Here is a 15,723-nt window from a genome sequence, read left to right as displayed (position 1 = left end):
TACCCTCTCCCACCCCTCTCTGTGTACAGTAGAGCCACCTGTCCTGAGTGGAGGAGCTCACCCAGCTGTGTCTGGAGAGAAACCAGGGTATCGGCTTGTTCCACACCCCCACACCTCACTGTGTACAGTAGAGCCTCCCGTCCTGACTTGAGGAGCTGATCCAGCTGTGCCTGGAGAGAGAGCCAGGTTATCAGCTTGTTCCACACCCCCACCCCTCTCTGTGTACAGTAGATCCTCCTGTCCAAACTGGAGGAATTCATCCAGCTGTGTCTGGAGAGAAGCCAGGGTATCAGCTTGTTCCCCCGTCCCACCCCTCTGTGTACAGTAGAACCTCCTGTTCTGACTGGAGGAGCTTATAGGCATCCTCTCACGAGGCTCCAGTAAATGTAGGGGTTTGTGCATTTACAGGGACAATTATTAATTGTAGCATTAAGTCAGAAAATGGCTTTGATGGCTATTAGAAAACCGACTTTGCGGGATAACTCAGCAACACACACACTCGGATACTAATACATTTATTAATGCATAAAATGTGCATTTTAACATAACAGATCTTATTGTGAGGGTTAGCAGAATACAAAAGGTATACATTCCATCACGAAGAGTTACAAACCAAGAGGGACATACATTCCGTATATCATTCATTTAGACCGTTTTGTAAATGAACTTTGTCACAACTTGTACATTAGATACTCAAAAGCAAGTACATGACTCATAGGAATTAAATTGATATCAACTCAGGTTGAGGTAACAATTGAATTCTCGAGCTTTAATGCAGAATGTGGAATACTCATCCGCTCTGTGGGGATTCAGATCTCCCGCGGACGCAAAGAAGCAGTGGCAGGCTGTTGCCGTGTCCAATCGGCGCTCTCTGGCCCGGTGCAAGGCAGTATTGGTTCGACGTGAGAGAAGGAGAAGGAAGAAGAGATTTCTGCTGTGGTGCGCTGCTGATGCTCTCTGAAGACCGGCTAGTTAGTGTTGGCTGAAACTAGCAGAGTTTGCACACAGAAAAGTCACAATCTTTAGACAGGAAGAAGACCGGTTCGTTCCCGATGTAGCGCGAGTCCTGAGTACTGATATTCAGCTGTCCACAGTTCCAACCGTAGTTTATTCGTTGATCAGGTGATCGTTCGCGGTGGGTTCACGAGGCTTGCTGCTGGGCTAACCTTGGGTGGATCCTTTGGTTACATGCTGGTAACCTCTGTTCTCAACTCTTAGAACAAGGAAAAGTCCTGGCACTGGCCGTTACGTGACTGTCTGAGCTGAGTCTGAGGATGTCCAGAAGGAGCTGGAGTTGTGCCTGGAGGAACTACGGTCGCTCATTGGTTGGAAGATCCATGGGCATTCGAGAATCATTTTGTGACTAACTGGAACAATTAACAATTGTCCCAGTAAATGCACAAACCCCTACATTTATTGGTGCCTCGTGAGAGGATGAGTAACCATGCACTCTGACCTTGGGGTTGTAAACCACTTGGGATGAGACTCTCCCTTGCAATCTCCCAGACAGTGAGGCACCAGCGATGACCATTCACGTGTCTCAGCTTTGGGAGTTGTTCCTTATCAGAACACTCTTATCAGCTAGAAAAACACCTTAAATGTGAACCAAATGGAATGACCTCTCTCTATCAAGCACCACTTGAGATGAGGGAGAGAGAGACTGGCAAGGGAGCAGTAAACTTAATTCCTGTATTTTAATAAACCTTGCCGCTACAATGGTCTCTCTCCTGTGTGAATGCGCTGGTGGGTTTTTAAGTCACTTGACCGACTAAAACTCTTGCCACACTGACTGCAGCTGAACGGTCTCTCTCCTGTGTGAATGCGCTGGTGGGTTTTTAAGGCACTTGACTGATTAAAACTCTTCCCACACTGACTGCAGCTGAAAGGTCTCTCTCCTGTGTGAATGTGCTGGTGGGTTTTTAAGTCACTTGACTGACTAAAACTCTTGCCACACTGGCTGCAGCTGAATGGTCTCTCTCCTGTATGAATGTGTTGGTGGGCTATTAAGATACTTGACCGACTAAAACTCTTCCCACACTGACTGCAGCTGAACGGTCTCTCTCCTGTGTGAATGCGCTGGTGGGTTTTAAAGTTACTTGATTGACTAAAACTCTTCCCACACTGACTGCAGATGAATGGTCTCTCTCCTGTGTGAATGCGCTGGTGGGTTTTTAAGTCACCTGACCGACTAAAACTCTTCCCACAATGACTACAGCTGAAAGGTCTCTCTCCTGTGTGAAGGTGCTGGTAGGGTTGTGAAATGCTAGACTGACAGAAACGCGGTTTCTCCCCGTGCCATAATTGCAGTTTGTCCACTCCATCTGAGCAAGGCCTTGAGTTATTCTTCCACAATCTCTGATCGTGCTGGGGTCTCTTATTCTGCAAATGCTCCATGGAATGGTCTTGCTCCATGTGCTGAAACAGAGCTGTGTTTTCTCCACCGTGTCCTTCAGTGTGCTGCTCAGCAGTGTGAATCATCTGGGGCTCGTTCTCCAGCTCTCTGAGTCTTAAACAATCCAGTTCATTCAGCTGTTCCTCTCTTTGGCCAAGAACAGTCATACTCTCCAGTTCAACAATTTTCCCAGTAACCAGATTATTAAACCTGTGTGTAAAGTCATCAGATACTAAGGGATCGTATGATTGTTTGAGACTCTGCAGTGACAGTCTCTCCACTTGAACAGAACAAGGCCTAATTATTATCAAGCCCTGTAGGAGCTGCTGTTGCTCCTCCCTGTACTGACTCTCCTCTGTGTGCTGTATATGAGTAATGTTCTCTTCACCAGGTACATCAGTCTGCTGCTCTGCAGGGTCAATCAACTTGGGATCCATATCCTGCTCTGTAAGATTTAAAACATCCAGTTCTTCACTGTGCTCTTGTACAGAGACACAGCCCAGTTCATTACAACCTTGTGTAATATTGATTGTTTCCAGATTATTCATCTTCTCTGTAAAATCATCACATACTAAGAGCCCAGGTGTCTCACTCTCAGGCTCTGTCTTCATCATGGCCACAGAGTCCAGATCCTTGACACTCTGTCTGCTGTCTGTGTGCTGCTCACTAAGTGCCTCTTTCCCTTCTGCGGAAGTGAGCTCTGTCTCTTGCATCAGACTGGAGCCCCACTCCTCCTCACTGTGCTGCTGTTCAAGAGCCCTTTCCCCAGCGTTGGAGAGAACACTGGCCTCTGAGCCTGTAAACACAGGCCAAGAAGACACGACCTTTATAAGAATAAACTTTATTTTATAGTTTTATACCTTTAGAAGTGGCTTCTCAAAGCATTTTACAGAATGCCAACAACAAAAAATACACAAAATTAACACGATGAGAATACGCAGTTAGAGGAGACAGTAGACAGTGGTACTAAGTACAGTAGGAGCAGAGGGGTACAGAACAGTTCAATAAAGGCTCTTCTGAAGAAAAAGTTTTTAAGTCTGGATTTAGAGTTTAGAGAAGGTGACTCTCTGATATCCTTGGGGAGAGAGTTCCAGAGCTTGGGGCAAAACAGGAGAAGGCCATGTCACCCATAGAGTGTAGACAGACTGGGGGACAAATAGTTGAACACAATTAGAAGAGCGAAGATTGCAAGGTAGGGAGTAGGGTGATAATATCAGACCAGTATGGAGGTGCCAAGCCAAGACATGGAGAGTCTTATAGGTGAGCAGGAGGATTTTTAAGTCGATATGAAACTTGACAGGAAGCCAGTGCTAGGACTCCAGGATAGGAGTAATGTGATCATTTGTACTAGACGTGGTCAGGGTTCTGGCTGCTGAATTTTGGACATACTGAAGTTTGTTCAATGTGGATTTAGAAACCCCAGAGAGTAGAGCGTTACAGTAGTCGATTCAAGATTAGACAACACTTTTCAGCCACAGTTTGTGATAACATAGGGCGTAGTCGAGCAATATTTATGAGGTGAATGAAAGATGTTCTGACAACATGCTGCACATGTGGGTCGAATGTCAAATATCATCCCCAAGTTATTCAATTTAGACTGAAGCTCAAGTACAAGACCATCTACAGATGGGGTTACACATTGGTTGTACAAAGGTGATGGGTGGTGCCAATAAGCATGACTTCAGTCTTGTCAGAGTTAAATGAAGGAAATTTTGAGTCACCCAAGTTTTTATATCGGGGATGCAAATAGAATTTGCACATCAGAGACAGCCACATCAGCGTCAGGTTTGGTATGGATGTATATTTGAGTATCATCAGCATAGTAGTGATAGCTGAGGCCATGTGATCTAAAAAGCTTTAAACTACACACACGCATACTAGTACACTCACAATCACAATCAATTTGGGTTGTTTTAACATAGCGGAATATGTGGGTATAAGGGCATGTTCTGATTTAGCTTAGTCAGAAACCTAACTACCATGTAAAAAGTAAGACTACTGTAATAATATCACTATTACATTACATTTACATTGACACTGCACAGAGAGAGAGGGGTTAATACAGACACACTGACTGCACACTACAGTAGATTAACACTGCATTGAGAAAGAGAGGGGTTAATGCAGACACACTGACTGACTGGACATTCCAGTACATTAACACTGCACTGAAAGAGAGAGGGGTTAATACAGACATGGACAAACTGGAACTAAGAGCATATTACCACTGCACTGAGAGAGGGGTTAATACAGACACATTGACTGCACAACACAGTACATTAACACTGCATTGAGAGAAATGGGTTAATAGACACACTGACTGCACATTACATTACTTTAAAACTGCACAGAGAGAGGCAGGTTAATACAGACACTGACTGGACACTGCAGGACATTAACACTGCAATCAGAGAAAGGGGTTAATACAGACACGGTGACTGACTGGGCACTACAGTGCATTAACACTGTACTGAGAGAGAGGGGTTAATACAGACACACTGTCTGCACACAGCAGGATATTAGTACTGCACTGAGAGAGGGGTTAATACAGACACATTGAATGGACATAACAGCACATACACACTGCACAGAGAGAGGGGTTAATACAGACACACTGACTGGACACTCCAGTACATGAACATCGCACTGAAAGAGTGGTTAATACAGACACAATGACTGAACATAACAGTACATTAACACTGCACTGAGAGAGAGGGGTTAATAGATACATACAGACTGGACACTACAGTTCATTAACACTGCACTGAGAGAGGGGTTAACACAGACTGACTGGACACTATAGGACATTAACACTGCAATCAAAGAAATGGGTTAATACAGACACACTGACTGCACACTACAGGTCATTAACACTGCACTGAGTGAGAGGTTAATACAGACACTTTCTGGACACTACAGTACACTAACACTGCATTGAGAAAGAGAGGGGTTAATATAGACACACAGGATTAATATTCAAGGACTCAATACAGACACAGACCTTGGACGACAGTAATACTTAAACCAATTAAATAATGTTTATATACACAATCATTAGTATACTTAGTAAAAATTTAGACCAATACAACGTAAATACAATATTTATAAATGTTCATGTGGATAGTTGCGTCAGCATGCGTAGGCTTCCAAGGAACAAGTAATAGGTTCATTCCATGCTGAAAAAAGGAGAGGAAAAACACGGCTCCACGGCCGAAACGTTGTGTTTTCTCTCTTCTTTTTTTCAGCATGGAATAAACCTATTACTTGTTCATTTATAAATGTTGTTTCCTAATGACGTCAGAGTACAAATTGATTCAGTGAAACAATTGTTGAATGTGAACGAGGTATTTTCAGCGCCGTAACCGGACAAAACAATTCAGTTTCCAGTAAATAATCCCGTTGCTACATCACACAAGTCTTTCCCACGTCACTCTGCATCTCGCCACTATATTCTCACCACTGAGGAAAGCTTTTTTTATGACACTTTGATAGTTTGTTAGATAACGAGAATGTTTACTCTTGCGAGATGTTTTCTTTAAAATAAAGTTTAGTTAAAAAAAACTCACCAGTGAGAAAGTTATAGACACTGGTTTTAAACACACTGACTTCATACAAGTCACCACACTGACCTGAGAGCTGCAGTTCCGTGTCCATTTCTTCTTTTATTTCTGCAGTGACTTCACAGGGAAGCGTGTGTCCAACACGATCTGTCTGTTCCTGATCTCCTCTTGCTCCCGACTCCTTCTCCCACAGCTGTAATCTCCACTTCAGGCTCTCGTTCTCCTTCTTCAGATGCGCCATTTCACTCCCGACACTGTCCTCCACACACTGTGTGATTTTAAACACGGCACGTCTCACCAGGACCTGGGAGACGCTGCGGAGTTTGTCTTGAAACTCGTCCTCAGAGTCAGACATCCTGTTTCGGAAAACTTCTGACACTTCATACACGATCGATTTGAGCAAAACCTGCATGAAAGAGTCAAGCTGGGTTTGCAGATTTAACAAGCACTCCGCCATCCTTCTTCAGAGTCGGTCAGAAACAAAGGCTGACTTGCGATTTAAACAGAACAACTTCTTTATTTTTATTCTTCACAGATTCTGTTGTCAGGTCTGTGCTCTGTTCAAGCATAAACACAACCGACAAGACGCTACGTTTTAAGAAACTGAAGTTATTAAAAAAAACAACTTCCTTCTTTACCTAAAGAAAATGATTCAATCACCTACACGTGGGTGAAATATATGCAGTGTTGCGTAGTATGATGACGTCATTCGTTAACGTGGCGGCGACTTCAAGACAATCGAGAAGCGGAGCTGAGAAAGAGGAGTCTCTGCAGCCGGATATAAACTTCACTGCACCTCCTATCGCCACCTAGTGAACAGGAGTCAATCACCTACAACTTGCGCCGTTCGTAACTGAATTTTATGAAACGCAACAGATTTATTTTTTTGCCCTTCCACAACCCTCCTCCCCAACGAAAACGTCTCAAGCGGATTTTTGTTCTACATCTCTATGTGCAGGTTTTTGGTTAAAGAAAAAAAAATCCGTCATTTTCTTGCCATCTGGCAGTATTTCTTCTGCACTGATAAGCAAGATTTGTATTTCATATTTCGCAAATTGTATGAATGTTGTTGAAAAACAAGTTATTCCAAGGAAGGAAGTAAATATTTGCATGAAACTAAATCAAGCCCTATGTGATTGTCCTTAATGATACTGTAACGCTAACAGCCACCAATGAGTGTGAAAGCCGGCTTACCAGAGTGGTGATGTCTACGCCCTCCCCTGTGGATAGCAGGGGCTGCAGACACTGGGCTGAAGGGAGATCTCTCTTTAGCTCAACTGGCTGGGTCCCTGTTGAGTGACGCCAGAGTCCCAGGTTCGAGTCCCCAACAGTGGGGGGCCGACCTGATGTGGCAGCGGGAAGGGCACCCACGTGAACCCCGTAGTGTTACATTGGTGTCAGCAGTAGGATGGGATAGCCCTTCGCCAAGGACGGCGAGTTAAGCTGGGGAGAGTGTAATGTTTACGGCCACCAGAAGCGTGTAAGAGCCGGCTTACCGCTGCGGTGACATCTCCGCCCTTCCCTGTGATACCAGGGGCTGCAGCCGCTGGGCTAAAGGGAGATTTCTCTTTAGCTCAACAGGCTGGGTCCCTGTTGAGTGACGCCAGAGGCCCAGGTTCGAGTCCCCAACGGTTGGGGGCCGACCTAATGTGGTGGCGGCGAGGGAACCCACATGAACCCCGTTGGTTACAATACATTCTGTATGACAAGACAGGAAGAAAGGCACCTCGGGATTTTGAACACAGGATCTCCTGTTTACTGAGAGAAGTTTTAACCATCTGGCAATTTTCATGTCCAAGGAGCTCAATGTGCTTTCCGTGTACAACAGCGTGTGCTCTACATCCGCCACTGAAACACAGCACACGCTCAGCATCTTGACATCTCCCAAACAGAGCCGTGCAGAGACCTTTTGGTGGGCAGTGGCTCAAAAGGAGAGAAGGGGCACTTTCCGGGGCAGGATTTGTTGCATTCAAGTATCCAGGACACAAATCATGCCCGCTTGTATTTCTGTGTTTTTTTAATTCTACAGGAAGTTTTAATGTGACTTCAGAGGCATTACAATATTCACAACCTTGGCAAAAAAAAAGGTTGTCCATAATTGCTGATTATGTTTGATTAACAGACAAAATATTATACCCCCTCTACTGAGCATATACTTTATTTTCCTGAAATAACACTGTAGCGGCGAGGCTTATTAATAAGAAAGAATTAAGTGTTCTGAGCCTTCCCAAATGAGGCCCCATTTCTCTTTTCATCTCTGTGGTGCAGCCTGTGAACCTGTGATAAGGTTTCCTAGGACAGCTCCCAAAGGGGGATGCACTTAGCTAAGCCTGGCTATCATGATCAATGGTCATCCATTGGCGCCTATCTGTCTAGGGAGTGCCAGATGGACATCTGGACTGCATTCCTAAGTGTCAGGAGTAAGTGACTCATATCTCACCTTGATCAACCAATCAGGGACTGGTAGGGCCGAGTAACCCACGTGGGACTCTGATGCCCATGGAACTTTCAGCCAATCAACGAGCTGAAGTTCCTCCAGGTTAAAACAGGTAACACAGAGATTCAGTGAGATTCAAGAGATTCAGTGGACTTCTGAGACTATTCTTAAGGGAATTCAAAGGAGAATTCCAGGGCAGGACGGCCCAGGAGCAGAAGGCTCCCTAGGGCAGGACATTCTCGCAGCGCGCCTCCTGACCATCCTGAGACTCAGCCCGGACAACCACGGAACGGCCAGTGTGTCCGAGTGCCAGAGCTTTCCTTTGTTCTAAGAGTCTAGAGCGGAGGTTGCCAGGGAGTAATCAGAGGATCCACCCGAGGTGAGCACCAGCAGCAAGCCTCGTGAACAGGTCGGAACTGTGGACAGCTGAATCACTATTCAGAACTAGCTCTTCATCAGGAACGAACCGGTCCTCTTCCTGACTTGCTGGGACCCACAGTCATCTTTTCTCCTGTGCGCAAACTTTGCTAGTTAAAGCCAACACTAACTAGCCGGTCAGTGAGCATCAGCAGCATCAGCAGCGCACCGTCGCAAGCCGCACAGCACAGCCTGGCACCGAGCCAGAGAGCGCGGATTGGACAGCAACAGCCTGCAACTGTTTCTTTGTGCCCGCAGGAGATCTGAATCCCCAGAGATTGGATGAGTATTCAACTTCACTCCATTACAGTTGATATCAATTTAATTCCTAAGAGTTATGTACTTGTTTTGAGCATCTAATGTAGAAGTTATAACCAGGTTCATTTACGAAACGGTCTAAATGAATGATATACTGAACGTATGTCCTCTTGATATATGTAACTCTTTGTAACTGAATGAATATATACCTTTTGTCTTCTGATAACCCTCTCGATAAGATCTGTTAGGTTTATATGCATATTCTATGTATTAATAAATGTATCCTTGTGTATTAGTACCTGTGTGTGTGCGTTGTTTGAGTTATGTCGCATGGTTGGATTCTAAAGCCATCAAAAGAATCAATTTTGTGATTTACTGCTACAATTAATAATTGTCCCAGTAAATGCCCAAACCCTACAGAACTGGTGCCTTCAGAGAGCCACTACATTACATTTTGGCTATGGCAACGTTACAACACATCTTAACAAGAGGACAGGACAAATAAAAGAATTACCATCTAATTACATGCAATACCAAATACAATATTTTTCCATCATAAGAGCAAGAGTTCACATGATAACACATCAAATTAAAAAAAAAAATTCCCCAAAAAGTGTCTATTGTGGGACAAATATTCAGGAAGTTTATCACCATTCTCTCTTGTGCGTTAGACTTTCAGCAAGGAAAAGTGAAATTTTTATGATCCATAGCCTTGAAGTACAACGTAAAATTGTTTTATACTGTATATACTTTGTACCAAGATCTCTCAGAAACAAAAACAAAACAATAATAATAATAAGAAGAAGGCAGTCTCTCCTATTTCTGTGAATGAACCATATATATACAACAAAGAATATGCATGTTAGCTGTTTGTATAAAATGCAAAAAAGACTGGCAAAAATACAGAAGCAGAATCGTCAAGTGGCAGAAAAAAACTTGGGCCAATTGAAGATGGTATAGTAGGCTGACACCAGGAACACTTGGCCTACAAACAGCAACAGTATCAGATGTAGCTGCAGTGTATTGGCTTGTGGAAACATATTTACCTGTGTTAATACAGTTCTTCTAAATGGACAGAGAAACATGAACAGACCTAAACTTAACAATTAGTTTCAGTCGCTAAAACTAGAAGTAATGATGCTCCAGGAGCTGCTGGAACTCACAATCTCAGCATGACTCTGCTGTATAAGTATGCTGACCTATTGCACCACCGGAGCAGCGTGAGTCCCTCTCCTCACACAGACTGATGCTGCACAAACAGGGTGAAACAAGCAGGGTTTTGGCTGTGGATCCATCTCCACATGAGGGAAGGGGACAGTAATACAGCAAGGAAAAGACAGGAGAAGACACTGAAAGTAATGTGCTCACTGGAAAAGAGGAAGGGGAGATGTGGTCAGACATAAAACAGATTGGTGAATAATTTCAAGCGACTTTTTTGTTGTCAATCAGCACATGGATTTCCCTTCATCTGTCTTCCTGTGGAGGACATGACGGGAAAGGGAGAGGACATGAAGCTCATGTACAGGGGGATACTGAGGTGTGTCAGGGTGAACAGTTCCCTCATGATCTTCTTTCCCGTGACCAGGTGAGTGTGGCAGGGTTGCCCTCTGTCTGCCCTGCTCTTCTCCTTGGTGACTGAGCCCTTGGGCCTGGCGATCCGCAGGAAGGAGGGGGTGCGCGGGGTCACCTTGCCTTGGGGCGCTGCCACCTCACTGATCTATTAGTATGCCAATGACACCACAATAATGTTGACAGAGGTGGCGGAGATCCATTCCACCTTGGAGGTGGTTCAGGCCTACTGTGCTGCCTCTGACACCAGGGTAAACCTGGAGAAGCCTGAGGTCTTGCTGGTAGGGAAGGCAGACACTGCCCTGCTTCTTGGCTACCCTTCAAGGTGGAGACGGGTCACCTGAAGGTCCTCGGAGTCTATATTACTACTGATGAGTAGGCCACTGGGCTTCTGCTGTGGAAGGAGAAGCTCGTTAAGATAAGAGTCAGACTTGGCAGGTGGAGACGCAGGTCCCTGATCTCGAAGGGAAGGGTCCTGTTGGTCAAAATGCTGTGCCTGTCCACCCTGTGGTACCCTCTATCTGGATGCCTCTTCCCGAGAGGATTGAGAGAGAGATTCAACAGCTGGTGGTGGGCTGCATATCGGGGGGGAGAAAAGAGAGAAAATAAACACAGCGTTTCGGCTAAGGAGCTTTCTTTGGGTTAATTAAAAGTAAATGGTTAGTTAAAGTTAACCCAAGAAGGTGCCACAACTGAAACACTGTGTTTCCTTTCTTCTCTTTTGTGCTCACTAGGCAGGCCTCCTGACCTTTCACAGTCATGCTTTGTTGTGTGCAACTTTAATTATCTTTTTAGGATTTTTTTAACATGGCAACTTCCACCGAGATGGGGAGGGTATAGGGGTGCTCTTCAATAGCTTTTTCATCTATACACACAAACGGATGTGACCAAGACACTCAGAACCTGTCACGCAGGGGCAGACTGCTGAGGATAGGGATCCAATGCGGTGCCCTTGGTAGGGTTGGCGCGAGACGCAGGCGTAGTCGGAGTAAACAGGCAGGGGTCCGAGTCCGGGAAGGCGTAGTACAGGCGTAGGCACAGAATCGACAGGCGAAGGCGTAGTCAAGGGACTGGCAGGGGTCGGAGTCCGGGAAGGCGTAGAAGTTGCCTCGGCTCTTCACCCCACTGCCCTCAGGCAAGAGATATAAGAGCATACGGACACTTACCACAAGATTCTTCAATAGCTTCTATCCACAAGCAGTGAGACTGGCGAACACATTTAGCCATCCCCCTCGGACCACACCTACACCATGACCATCTACCTCTTTATGATTTCTTATCTATTGCACATCTCCAGTCATTGTTTACACGTCTGTGTTGTTTACATTCAAACTGTCTACATGTTTACTTGCACATTGTCTATTGTTTGTTTGTACATTGTCTTGATGCACTGTTTGCACTTTGTTTTGTTTTTTACACTTGTTTTACAATCGAGAGACTTTCTGTAAGTAAGAATTCCATTGTACCAGTACCGGTTACATATGGCAATAAAGTTCAAGTTCAAGTTCAAGTTCACAAGTAATAGGTTTATTCCATGCTGAAAAATGATCAAATGATTGATGAACCCAAGTGATTTGAAAGAAATGTTCCACAACTCAAAGCGAGGTTGTATAAGGTTAGGGGAGCTGTCTGGTGTGTAAAACACCTGGTTGCAGCACTGTGGCTGTTGTGCTTGAAGAGCTATTGACTCGTGAAGAGCACAATGTACTATCCCCATGTACCGCCTGTCTAATGGTGCCATATTGAAAAACTCATAAAAAAATAAAGAAAGGGGCCACAACCACAGCAAGGTTGTATAAGGTTCTGGGGGCTGTCTGGTGTGTAAAACACTTGGTTTCAGCAGTGTGGCTGTTGTATTTGAAATGCTATTGAGCCATGAAGTCGACCCACCTGTCCCAGTGTATTACCTGTAGTGTTATCTTCAAAAAATCATAAAAAAATAAAGAAAGGGGTCACAGCCACAGCAAGGTTGTATGAGGTTCGGGGGCCTGTCTGGTGTGGAAAACACTTAGTTTCAGCAGTGTGGCTGTTGTATTTGAATTGCTATTGAGCCATGAAGTCAACCCACCTACCCCAGTGTATTACCTGTAGTGTTATCTTCAGAAAATCATAAAAAAATAAAGGTTCCACAACCCAAAACAAAGCTGGGAAAAGTCAGAGGACCTCCTTAGTGTGCAAAACACTTACTTTCAGCATTGTGGGTGCTTTGGTTTAAATGCTATTGGTTTGTGAACAGAATACCCCTATCCCAGTGCATTGTGCCACATTAAATAAAAGCATGAGAAAAAGAGATTCTGAACACAAAGCTGTGTTAGTGTTCTGTGTAAAAAGTCGGTATGAACATCATGGGAGCTGTTTTTAATTAGCCGCTGAGTAAAGAATATTTTAATCTTGCTGCTGTCAGTAGTATTGTGAATATAGTTGACCCTTAACTGAATGAAAACAGGACATAAAGGAAGGGTTTTAGAAATCAAACAAAGCTTTATTCCCATGCTTACAGTCTGGGTAATTGGAGACTGCACTGTTCTGCTTCCTATGGTCATATATGGGTTTTTCACACGAAGCCATATTGAACAGTATTTCTCGCGTTGTGAACGTGTGCACACAGCGGTCCCCCAGGTTCCAGTTCGTGCGTTATTACGCATCGATGAAAAACTGGAGGTTTAAAAAAAGATAATTAGCTCACTGATAGTTTGATGTAAAGGCTGTGGAAATATCCACAAGGCGTGGTCTTTAAAATGCATTTGGTTTGAAGGCGTTCTGTGCTTCCATTGCGGAGATATGGACAAAAGAATATACATGCTTGGTAAAAAAATGTCATAAAAACGAAAAAGTAAAGGCTGAGAAAGCATTCACAATGTATTTTATACACAAAGGAAGTATTCTCGCAACTTTAAGAGGTTTCGTGTAAACGCTACAGGCGTGCCAACATCTTTTTCGAACTTCAAGCTGTTAACCCCGGTTGGCTCTTCTTTCTTGCTGGGTGATGGCAAACTTCTTGAGAGAGGGAGTCTCCTACGTAAGGCTGCTCTTTGTCAAGAGTGGAGACAACAGGAACAGACTTCAAACCGACATTAATTACTGAGAGCAGGCGAAAATGTCTTTGGAAAAGAGGAAATGACTGCTGACCGTAAACAGAGCTCACGCTCAGCTCACGGACAAGTGCTCCTCGTTAGTATAGTGCTGAGTACCCCTGCTTGTTGCGCGGGTGACCGGGGTACGTTTCTGTGACAGGGCGCCGGTTTAATTTTTTTTTATTGTTGAATCATATTTAAATGTTAAACAACTGATCAGCATCTAGCTGTAGATCAGGATGGCCGAGTGGTTAAGGCGTTGGACTTAAGATCCAATGGACAAATGTCCATGTGGGTTCAATCCCCACTCCTGGTAGTGTTGCAGTAAGTTTTAAGTGACAGAACACTCTATTTAAATATGAATTTACTAAATTTCAGTTCAGTTCTCTTCACTCCCACTCCCTGGCATAACTGAACTCTCACTATCGCATACTGAAGGCTTTACATGCATTAGCTGTGATACAGCTCCCAGTAAAGCCAGAATCAAACAGTTTGTTCTGTTTCTCATGGTGATCCTCTTCTCGATCCAAATGAAATGTTTAATATGATGCCTCAAGAAAAAAAAAGGAGTGAATTTCCGCCTCTAATGATTGATGCCCTATCAAACATTTTGTAACATCCCCGGAAGTTTATAAAGTAGAATCCTGGTTTGTGGCTTAAATTCAAGGTAACCAAGACTAAGGAAACAAGTTGGAAACTTGATGTCGAACTGGAATTTAATCACCCGGAATATTTCACTACTTTGGGTAGTATGTGCCAGAGTGGAGTTCTTTAGATCCGTTTGACAGCTCAGTTGGTAGAGCGGAAAACTGTAGTGGGAACAGTAGGGAATCCTTAAGTCGCTGTTTTGACTCCGGCTGGAAGGAAGGTGCTTTTTGTGAACTTTAATCAAAGAGTTAAAATAGCGAATCTTTTTCACTCAGACGTTGATCAAAAGCTCAATAAACGATGAAGCAGAGGCTCTTGTTACGATTTCAGCCAAAATCTGATTGTCTTGTTTTGGCCAAGATCTGATCTTTGAATTAAGGGACTGCTCTGTCTGATTTGTAATTCAAAAGTAGATACAAATGTCACTGTTTTCAAAGGATAGGTACTTTATTGGCTTTATGATTTGGTATTGATTTTGTATCGTTATATTATTAAGTTTGTGCTTTCTGTGTTTTCCATCGTATTGTGAACTACTTTTTTAAACAAAGGCAAACACAGCACACATCTGTTTATACCAGCGGTGAATTGTACATTTTTATTAAGTACAATCTACTGTATTTTTAGAAAAAAATGGCATACTGTGCACGATATGTTGCAGAAACACAACCTGATATTTTCATAATTATTATTTTAATCATTTGACAAGTATGAGGTCCCGGATCCAAATCTTCAGTTCTGATTTTTTTTAAAGTGATATCTTCTCTTCCTCTCATGGAAATCACAAGATGTGAGCAAATGTTTTTTGTTCTTTTTTTTTCACATTGTGATCCAAAGAGCCTCAGACGCACAGTCTGACAGTAACCAAACCAGAATGGATTCTGCTGGGAGCCGGACTGAGCTATTTCTCACTCCCTGTGCTGAAAACAGAATCTCTCTTCCCCGAACATCGTCTACAGCTGCTAGATATTGCTCTGCGTCCTACTGCTCCAGCAATTCCTTTGACCAAAGACAGATCACTTGTGTGCTTTTAAACTTCTTGCCGCTACAGGCTCTTTGATGGCTCATGCTGATCGTCCTGTGGATCCAAAAGAAAATGTTAAAGCTGACAAATGTTTGATTGTAATTTGTATCTAGCTACAACGTCCCTGGCAAAGATAATTTATTAGTTGCATGCAATCGGAATCTTTTACTTCACGTATGGTAGTGGAAATAGTTTTAAAAATGTTTTCTAAAGAAGATTGTATTGCCAGGACCTGCCTTTAGCGCTTAGTAGCAATGACGCTGTTGCTATAGATGGACAAGAATTTAAGATGAATTGATGATCTAAGCTAAAATAGCCCTAACACGCTTCCTGTAACAGTGTTTGTA

General features: G+C 43.8%; 1 non-coding gene across 1 annotated transcript; it reads left to right on the top strand.

The window, feature by feature from the left end:
* Positions 1-13,940: 13,940 nt before the first annotated feature.
* trnal-uaa (transfer RNA leucine (anticodon UAA)) lies at positions 13,941-14,023 on the top strand. The gene has a single exon. It is a non-coding gene; the product is annotated as a tRNA-Leu (tRNA).
* The last annotated feature ends 1,700 nt before the right edge of the window (positions 14,024-15,723 follow it).

The sequence above is a fragment of the Lepisosteus oculatus genome, chromosome 14 (genome assembly GCF_040954835.1).
Source record: "Lepisosteus oculatus isolate fLepOcu1 chromosome 14, fLepOcu1.hap2, whole genome shotgun sequence".
Classification (NCBI taxonomy): domain Eukaryota; kingdom Metazoa; phylum Chordata; class Actinopteri; order Semionotiformes; family Lepisosteidae; genus Lepisosteus; species Lepisosteus oculatus.
The sequence above is the reverse complement of the archived record's forward strand: the minus strand, read 5'-3'. Positions and strand labels throughout refer to the sequence as shown.